Here is an 11,212-nt window from a genome sequence, read left to right on the forward strand (position 1 = left end):
ATAAGAGCAATTAGAATTATAAAAGCATTCTTAAATCTTCCTTCTTACTACTTTCTTTCTGCTAAGACAAAAATGTAAGCAGCTCAGGGCACGCACGTGGTGGCTCAGTAGGTTGGACTTACGATTCTTGATCTCAGTTCAGATCTTGATCTCAGGGCTGTGAGTTCAAGCGCCATGTTGGGCTCTGTGCTAGGTGTGAAGTCTACTTAAAATAAATAAATAAATAAATAAATAAATAAACAAACAAACAACTAAACAGCTCTTTGAAATTCTACAACAATGTAATAATGACTTTCTGTAAATAGAATATTGCACAAGGATACTACTCCACACTCGTCTTCCTCGGATGAAAAAGAAAGAAAATCATAGCTTTTTGATCCCCACTCTCAAAATGGTATTGGGATTTTAAGTGCACTTACCTCACTTGGGCTTCATGTCTTAGCTACTGCCAGAACAACTTAGAAACACAAAACTTTGTTTCTAGAAGGTGTCTTCTAGATCATTGGATCTTATCAGGAACAGAAAATTGAGACAATATGATTTATCCAAAGTCACTTATTTAGTAAACCACAACATAGGACCTCTCACCTGAATCTTCTGATTTAAGTCCAATAATTGCTTTTTTAAGTCACAGGGCATTACTACCACAAACACTCCAAACCTGCCATCAATCCAGACATGGAAACAGTATAGGAAAGGTGGGTAGGGGACACAGGAGGAGACTTCCAGATTTTTTAACTCTGTGGCAAACTCTTCGTAACCAGTTCTCAGGAACTCAGACAATGACTTCAGCTGTTGGCTTATCTCACAGAGGCATTAGCACTATGAATGCATATGCTTTCTGGCACGATGAGCATATCAAATACTGACTAACATAATCTTATGGGATTTGATTTCTGGTCATCCTCCCAGTCAGTTTACCTCAGTTGATTTAAATAAATGATAACCAGTCCAAGATCATCAGTGCAGTTCCTACATGGACAGGCAAAGTTCTCAAGGAAATTTAGTTTCAGAGCCACCGACTGGATGCAGACTCACAAACAGACACCCTAGTTTACAATGGGAGAGGATGTGAGTGGGTCCATGGCTTACAAACAATTTGCCATTTCATGACAACTGGCCTTGGTCTGGGTAATGTTTTATATAACTAGATACTGATACCTTTGGGATTTTGGAACTATTTGACAATATCCATAATGCTTGAATTTGGGGGCAAGTCCTGTGCAACAGAAATGTAATGCAAGCAACACACATAATTTTAAATTTGCCTGTTACCACAATAAAAAGGCTAAAAAAGAAATCTTCAAAATCCAGTATAGATTTTGTATTTACAGACTATCTCAGTGTATAAGTTCAGAAATGCTTTCATAAAATTTACAATTGAAAAATAAATCCCTGTTCCCAGGTTGTTCTAAACATACTTAAAAGTTTTCCAACCAGGGGCACCTGGGTGGCTCAGTGGGTTAAGCCTCTGCCTTTGGCTCAGGTCATGATCTCAGGGTCATAGGATCAAGCCCCACATCAGGCTCTCTGCTCTGCGGGGAGTCTGCTTCCCCCTCCCTCTCTGTCAGCCTCTCTGCCTACTTGTGATCTCTCTGTCAAATAAATAAATAAAATCTTTTTAAGAAAAAAAGTTTTCCAACTACTAATCAATTATCCAAAAATCACTTTCCTTTAATATTTGCATCCAAATTGACAAAACTGAGTCTTTTTTTTAAGATTTTCTAATTTTTAAGGAATCTCTACACCCGATGTGGGGCTCAAACTCACAATCTCAAGATCAAAAGTTACATAATCTACCAACTGAGCTAGCCACGTACCCCAAAGCTGATACTTTTTTAAAGAAAACTTGATTTGACTTTGAACCAAAAGCATATCAGTTTTAAAACTGTATCTATCCAATTTAAGTAAATTCAACCTCTCCTGTGTCCACTCATGATTATTAACATGAAACTCAAAAATATAATTAGTAAATTGAAATACTAATTCTAAATTTAACATTATTCTAAATAATAATGTTAGAATAATAATAATGATGTTAGAATAATTTAACATTATCCTAAATTTAACAATATCAACAAAATGTTCAAATTTCCCTTATATTGTTGGCAGCCGATTTTCATGAAAATGCTCTTCATATCGATTCATTTATAAAGATGTGTAAAATCATTATTATAATTTGTATTAGGAAGTTTTCATTTCAACATAATTGTTCTGTCTGTCTAGCTAGGTCACAAATAAGTTTTTCCCTTTCCTTGGAGCTAGTTTCAAATTTAGCTCATTCATATGCAGTGTGATATCAGTTCGAAAATGTAAATTGTACTGTCATTTGCATATTTGATAGTTGACTATTAGCAAGCATTTCTTTTGTTCCAAGAAAATCAGTTGACAATATAGTAGGACTGTAAAACTCTTCCACAACTCAACCAATGAGACCTGGCAAAGAACACAAGATCATTAAATTCATTGTCTACTATTTCTTTCAACAGTTCCATAAACTGCTGATGATTCATAGCATTTGCACATGTATATTAAAGGATTTTAACAACTATATCCGTAACACTGTCACAGGGTTTGTTTTAGCAAAGTGAGCACAAAGGTTTTCTATATATCATATATGTCATATAAGAGAAACATCAGTCACTTGTTTTAAAATTCCAGTAATTTTAAATTTTTGATCTGATACAGTTGAAGCACCATCCATCATGATAAAAAGTAACTGTTTTCAAATCTAGCCAAAACTGTTCTTTGACAGTTGTAAAAGATTTGACAGTTGTGAAAACTATGTATGTCAAGAGTTTAAGTTTAGATCACAAATTGACAATATTTCTTTGAGAGATAATGTAACTGAAGTATTAATTGAACAAAGCCTCACAAGGTACTTAAAGCTAAAGAACAATTTTTACAATTTTTCAAATTTTGAATCAATTGATATTTTATATTGTTAGAATAATCTTGTTTGGGCAGTTATTTTGGTGGCTTAATTGAAGATTTTTCACTTTTTATAAACTATCTTTTTTAGTCTTTTCCTAATAGTTTCTTATCAAAATTTCCATCACTGCAATAATAACTTTTTTAAAAAAGATTTTATTAATTTATTCATTTGAGAGAGAGAGAGAGAGCAAGCAAGAGGAGGAGAGCATGAAAGCAGGGTGAGGAGCAGAGGGAGAAGGAGACTCTCTGCTGAGCAGGGAGCCTGGTGTAGGACTCAATCCCAGGACTCTGGGATCATGACCTGAGCTGAATGAAGGCAGATGCTTAACCAACTCAGCCACCCAGGCACCCCAATAATAACTTCTTTTATCATCTCTCCCTCTAAATCATGTGTGTGTGGTGTGTATTTATATGTGTGCAAGAATGCAAGTAGTTTTACAGTTGGCTAAAGTTACAGCTCAGATCATCTTATACTCATTTTTTAGGGGTCCCTGGGTATCTCAGTCAGTTGGATGCCTGACTCTTGATCTCAGCTCAGGTCTTGATCTTAGGTTCATGAGTTCAAGCCTGGCATTGGATTCCATGCTGGGTGTGGAGGCTATGTAAATAAAAAAATTAAAAAATAATCCTTTAAAACCTCATTTTAAAATAATTTATTGAACATTAAAGTGTGATTTTAGGTGTCTCATGTCATCAATTTTTTTTTACTGTTAAGAGGAAACTTTTTATCAAATTCACTATGCATTTGCCAAAAGTCTCATAAATTGTCCACTTCATTATGTTAAAAAATAATTTGTCACAAAAAACAGATATTTCACATTCCTCTGCCACAGCAAATTGCAATTGCCTTTCACTGTGACATATGCAACATACATTCTTTCAGTATCTTTTTTCCTTTGTCACTGTACTACTTCTGCATTTCCACTTGACTCTTCATCAGTAGTATGCTTTCATTTTTAATTTAAAGCTCATTCACATTTCTTTTAACTAGAAAAATAACTGAGTTATATTATAATTAAATAAGCATCTCAATTTATGAGTCTTACTGTAACTCATGCTATCAACATACAATGTCCAAATAAACACACTATTGTTTTACATCAATGCATAGAAAATAAATTTGAACTGCAGTAATCTGTTGACACCAACAACTTGATTATTTACTATGTGTGACACTAGGAATGACACATGTGCTCAATACATGCACTACAAAAGTGTCTGACCCAGTGTAGTATGGAGTGAAATGTAGCCCTACCAAAGCAATATTTCTAGGAAAATACACTGATTTGGTATTTATTACTAATAATATTAATAGTAATATTATTAATTAATTATATTTAATAATATTAAATTATTGGAATTAAATTAAAAATGACGTTCCCAGTCATCCTAGCTACATTTCAAGTGTTCAGTAGCCACATGTGGCTAGAGGCTACCGTATTAGGTAGTGTGATTGTAGAGTTTTGTGGACTGTATACCCAGTTTGAGAACTGATTCATGTTTGTTGTTTCTGTTCATTTTTCCTAATAAATTCACATTCAGCTGAAGTTCTAAAGGCTTTAAACTTTTCCATGATCTTGCTTGCTTCTCTGGAAGCTGCCACATGTTGAGGATTTGGAGGTAATGGAAACTGTTCAGGCTTTCATGGCAGAAATGGAAAGGAATGAGAAAACCTCTGCCACTCACCCATGCTTTCATTTTTAGAACCTTCAGAATTGGTGATATTTTCTTTTAAACTGTGGGAAATAAAAAACAAAAAGAAGATGGCTTTTTAAAATTTAACCATCTTGGGATGCCTGGGTAGCTCAGAAAGTTGAGCAACTGCCTTCGGCTCAGGTCATGATACCGGGGTCCTGGGATGGAGCTCCGCACCCGGCTCCTTGCTTAGCAGGGAGCCTGCTTCTCCCCTGTCTGCCGCTCCCCCTGCTTGTGTGCTCTTGTTCTCGCTCTCTCTCTCTTTCTCACAAATAAATAAATAAAAATCTTAAAAAAAATAAAGTGTAAGCATCTTTTCATTTGTTAAATTAGTAGAAATTTTTTTCTTTTTCTTCTTTTTTAGAGCAGGAGAGAGAACAGGAGAAGTGGGAAGGGGCAAAGGGAAAGAGAAAATCTTAAGCAGGTTTTATGTCCAACACAGCTTGATCTCAAAATCCTGAGATCATGACCTAAACTGAAATCAAGAGTTGGACGCTTAACCAACTGAGCCACCCAGGTACCCCCAGATCTTTTCATTTTTCTTAAATATCAAATCGCTTATTGTTCTATTAATAGGATACCCTAGCTTTTATAATTTTGGGTCACTTTCTTCTAACTTAAATTCCACTTCTTCTTGATCTTTAGTTCTTTGGACCTATTCCTCTCCCGCCAACAAGAGATGAAGATTTCTTGGTGACTTTAAATAGCAGTGAAAAAATAATAGGCATGATATTTGACATAATAATAAAAACTCAAAATTTCAATAATATGAAAAAACGCGTTACTTAAAATAATTAAAACCTAGAGACAACTCAAATACCCAATAGTAGGGAGTTAGTTAAATTTTGGCATGTTTACACAACAGAATGTGCTTCAGCCTTGAGAAATAATAAAATAAATATTTATTGACATGGAGCGATGGCTATAAATATACTGAATAAAAGCAAATTCTACAGCAAAACATACTGTATAGTCCCGTTAATGGTTTAAAATACATTTGCATATACATAAAAATACATATGAATATATGCATATTATATCTGTATCTTTGAACATAAATGCCTGACAACATTTAACAAAGTGTTTCCTTTGACCCTTTAAAGTTCACAATTTTAGGGGTACCTGAGTGGATGAGTCAGTTACTGGCTCCTGGTTTCAACTCAGGTTACAATCTCAGGGTCATGACAACCACATCAGCCTCCACACTCAGTGCAGAGGCTGATGGGAATTCTCTCTTTCCCCCTCCCCGTGCTCGCATACCTGTGTTCTCTCCCTCTCTCTCAAATAAAAAAAAATACATCTTAAAAGAAAAATTTTACCATTTCATATGGGAATTCTTGTTTTCTTCTTTCTGCTTTTCTAAAATTTATATAAAAGATTTTCTAAAATTTATATAAAAGAGAGTATATTTCATCCTTTTATATTTAAAATACAATAATGTTTATTTTCATTTTTTTTTAAAGACCAGTTTCTATACTTGCCATTCCTAGCTATCACCAATCCACTCAGAGCCCTTCCTTGCAGGTAAATATTTTAAAACCTGGTTCTATCTAAGGACCCTACCCTTCACCATTTTTGACATTTAGAAATCACCAGACAAACCAAAACACAGGCCAAAATTATTGGGGTGGATTTGTCCAGCGTTGTAACAACTTTACCTTGTGGATATAATGAGATTCTAAGAATTACAGGTGTAACAGTTTATTTCCCAATACTTTGTGCCTCTTATGAGCCCCGCTTGGACAGTCAAAGCAAAGAAGAATATTCCAAGTTGAATGAGTTCCCAAATGTGGGTTCCTGAACTCCCAGAAACACAGTACGTCCCTCACATTGAAGAAGATCCTTCCTGCTGGGGAGCACCACAGTTCTTGGCCTCCTTGGTCTACCTCCTCCCCTTTAGCTGCAAGAGTGTCCTCTTTGTTTCTCTTAGCTCTCTTTAGAACAGAACAAACTGGTGTCTTCCTTCCTGTTCACAATATGGCGCATAACCAGATCAAGTTTCTTACCAAAGGGCTCTGCTAGCATTTTAGTTAAGGCCTCTGAAATGAGTTAATGAGGACATATGTAGTTAATAAAGGATAATAAAGACATCATGTCAGTTGACAACAGGATGCCTGCCTTCAGGAGATCATGGATCAGTTCAAAAAACAAAGGCCACACCTATAAGCAAGCACAGAATAGTGCGGAACTGACTGAATTTTCAGGGAAACAAGGTAAAGGGTGTGTGGGGAGGGGAGGATCAATACCCAAAAACTTTAACGTGGGGCATCAAAGCACAGATGGTTCTTACATAGGGCAATTTCAAAGGAACCGGAAATGTCCACCCCAAGTGCCTCCTGTCTGGATGCTGACTGCCAACTTTCCCAGATAAATAATTCTTCCGAGCTGAAGCTCCAAAAACCACTATTAAATTGGAAATGTTAAGAAAGAATTAACATGGTGGGTTGATTGGGCCTTCTGTTTTACCACCAATTTTACAAATGGATTATCAGATTAGTTGGCCAGTCACCAAGCTGGTTCTGAGGAAATGGAACCCAGATGGGTTGATGGAGAGGAAAATGAGGTGAGGACCTGGGCCCCTGGTCTTTAGGGTACTCAGGATGGAACAGCAAAGAGGCAGAAAGATGGCTCAGGACCCAGAACAGAGGAAAAAGTCAAGAGACCAACAATGCCTGTGGAGAAGCCCAAAAGAGTAAAAGAGTGAGGCCATCGATTGGTGGGCCAAGAAGGGAGAAGAGGAAAAGCGTGCCCCAGCCTGCTAGAGGCATTTTGGAGTTCATGGGGCTGTTCATTCGCCACCCCAATTAAAGGCTTTTTGCTCCCTGCCTTGCCTCACTGTGGTTTCCTCAGACAGAAGTGGCTTTGTTCCTGGGTGAGCACCGGGCCTAGAAACAGCTGTGAGTGTGTGGACTTCCTGCTTGCAGCCTTTCTCCTCTGAATGCCTCCCAGGGACCTCTCGGTCCTGAGCCTTTTATCTCCCGTGTTTCATCTGATTCTCATTGAGTATATTCTGTAATTTGCTTTGTCAACTGCCGCTCCCAAGGACTCATTCCCTCTTGATCTTTTGCTTTCAATCCATTTTTTGTTCTGTCCAAATTGTGATTTTCGATTAATTTTTTAGCTTAAAAACTTACCAAGTTCAAAAACAGTCTAAAATGTTTATCACTAAAAAGAGCAGTTCCTTGACATTCCCACCGCACCCGGTTGGAACTACATTTATTTTCCTCTATTTTTTTTCTCTAATTTATCCCAAATCGTGACATAACATAAATATACTATTACTTCTTAATTCATCAATTATAGGCACCTCTCTCCCAATATCCTCACCTCTCTCATCCTCCCAATTAGCTGCTCTATAATTTGGGGTTAATCCATTTTTAGTATTTTAGTTATTATGACTCAGTAAATACTATTTGATGTTAAGCCACATTGTATACAATGATTACATTACATTCTTGTGTAATTTCTTTTCTTTCCTGGAGTTCATAATTACTTCATGCTTTTCATTTACTTAAAAGAACGTGAACTTAATGAATCTGCATGTCCCTCTTGTGCAAGGGTCATGTTGAGCTGCTTTTTCCTAAGGTCCTACTTAATGACAAAATTTACCCCAGATCACAGAACCAACACTAAGTCCTATACTTATCTACTGCTCCATAACTACTCCCCGCTTGGTTTGCTGTCCATGATCTAGTGCTGCCTTTAGCTCCTGCCAACACTTCTGCATCTTCTGCAGTAAACCAAAGTTTGCTCACCAAGATTGGCCACAATAAGCCAAGACTCACACATATCATGTGCAATGGAATCAGCCCTTCACACAGACTCTTAAACATGTTCCTCAAGATGTACTTAACACTAGCACCTGGAGATAAGACCTGTAGAAACCCCATCCTTCTGGAAAATCACCTTAAACTTAGAAATAAACAAATGGTGTGTTAGAACCTTCAAAGGAAAACAGGTTGTGGCGAAGCCTGGGCCTTCACTCAGAGCTTGTTGGATCTTACATGACACACAATTCTAGGAAACATGATTGTTTCACAGTCTTAAGTAAGTTAGAAGTAGCAGAAAACTATGAAGTGGTCTTTAAAAAAAAAAAAAAAAATTAAGTAGGCTCCCCACCCAACATGGGGCTTGCACCCCCAAACCCAGGATCAAGGGTCACATGCTCTACTGAGTGAGCCAGCCAGGGGCCCCAAAGTGTTCTCAAAAGAAATAGACACAAGAGCAGTGGGAGGACAGTTCCAACCTTCAGGAAAGAGCAACAACCTAAAGACAGAACTTCATTCACTGAGAACAAAGCAAATGTTTATCATTAGGATTCATGCATCTCTCAAAAAGGTATTTTAGACACATTTCTTTCTCAAATGTGAAGTCCTAGTCCTTGATGGAGTCAAATTGTGTCATCTAGAAAACATATGTCTTACTTCAACTTTGATGATGCCAGATAAATGAGGTAGATAAGTTCGTGCCATTTGGTCTTGGCTCAGACAATGGCAAACCTCTCTGGCCTGGGAAAGCCCTCACTTCTTACAGAATATGTTTCTCAGAAACTTTACTTAAAAGTCTTATAAAAATAAGTTTGAGTAAAATTAAAGGGGTTTGTTTTACTCCATGTCAACAAAACCTTCAATGCATCTAACATAAAAATTTTTTCTCAATAGTTTTGTTTTCTCCCAGGGTGTCATATAATGAATCAGAATATCTGGAATTTTAGTATTTTATCAAGTAATCAGAACAGACTTGCAGTTAAGGAAAGGCTGGTGGTTATATTTAATATCCTTCTTCCCAACTGAAAAACCATGAATCTAGTAGCAGAGAAGGAGTCACTCCATTTGGAATCAAGGCAGAATTGGAGAGTTAGGGCCTCTTACTCATGCTTCACTATCAATGCCTGGCTTGGAAGTGCTCCCCATGAAAAATTTTATCTAGTGGGAAGGCCTGAGAAAATTGCTGCTTTCCTAAAGAACATACATTTCCCTTCTTGTCCACATTGAAAACTGTGTGTGTGATTATTTAATTCATTTCTTTTTCTCCTATTGACTAGAGCTCCACAGCACAGAGAACATATCTGGGGTTGGTTTTTTGTTTGTTTGTTTACCTTAATATCCTTAGAGTCTAACAGACACTTTATAAGTATCTAGATTGAATTAATGCTACTGAACAATTCTCCTTTTTCACTGAGGTCACCAGGAACCTCTAGCTTAAATTTATAACTTATTAACTAATGTGTTATTGGGTGTTCAGATCTATATTCTTATCTTTTTTGCCATCCTTACTTCCTATTTTAATATTAATTTCCACTGACACATATTTTTTATTTTTATTTGATTGTTTTATTGCATGTTCTCCTGCTATAGGTCATCTTAATCAATTGCTGAAAAAAAAAAGGGGGAGTGAAATTGTAATTTAAAATAGGTTATCTGCTGCTACGAGTAGAGACATTCTAACAAGCCCAAGATTCACTTCACTTAATTTCTCCTAGATTAAAATATTGAGAAGGGAGTGAAGTTTTCCTTAGAATTTGTGCCCACTTGATCTAACAGTAGTCAATATTTACTGACCATCAGTCACTATTTCAAGCACCTCACTTGTACTAAATTACTTAATCCTCACAAGTGTCTCCAGATTCTGTGAATGCTTTTCAAGGAGGAGGGAATCACAAGAATAAAATATTACTAAAATTAGGGTATTCTCTGATTTATTAATCAGAATTTATCAGCTACAAATAGGTTTGAATATCCATAACACGATACTTAATAAATGGTAGTTTGAATGAATAAAGGTTTATCTTCCTCATACAACAGAAATTCCACGAGAAGATATTTTAGGATGGACACAGAAACCCACAGTGCCATCAGACTCCTATTTCTTCACTGAGCCATCCTTTCACAGAGCCATCATGATGCTCATCCTTTGCCATGAGTATCCATGCTGCTTCATGGTCCAAGATGGCAGCACCACTTCTGCCATCACATCTGCAACCCAGGCACAAAGAAGGGGAAATGCAGAGGACAAAAATGTTTACTAGCTGAGTGGGTCTCCTTTAGCAAGAAAACAATGGCTTTTTCTAGATGCTTCACCAAGTGACTTTTGCTAATATCTCATTGGTCAAAATGAGGTCACATGGCTACTCCTTTCATCTATAAGGGAATCTGGAAAATGTAGTTTTTGTTTGTTTTTAGGTAAGGCACACTGCCATCCCAAATAGAATTGAGGTCTTATATGTAGTGTATCAAGAGTGTTTCTAATGTTCTCATACATCTGCTAAATGATACCAAAATGTCATGAAAATTAGAAAATTAGCAGATTTATGGAAATGATAGAACTGAGCCTATTTTTATTCTAGTGTTACCTTTGTGCAAGAAGATTTTTTGGTTTTCTCTGTACTGCAGGTCTAGATTCAATTTCCCACCTATAATCATATTTGTTATAATGACTTTTTGTACACTGAGATATCCCCAGATATTCTGCACTAACAGGATTTCTGACAGTGATCTTACAAATATTCTCATCTAAGAAGATTCAAAATTTATTAGTGTATCTAAACCCTCACACACACAAATGCACAAAGACCAGGAAAAAA

Source organism: Mustela erminea, chromosome 14 (assembly GCF_009829155.1).
Source record: "Mustela erminea isolate mMusErm1 chromosome 14, mMusErm1.Pri, whole genome shotgun sequence".
In the NCBI taxonomy this organism is placed as follows: Eukaryota; Metazoa; Chordata; class Mammalia; order Carnivora; family Mustelidae; genus Mustela; species Mustela erminea.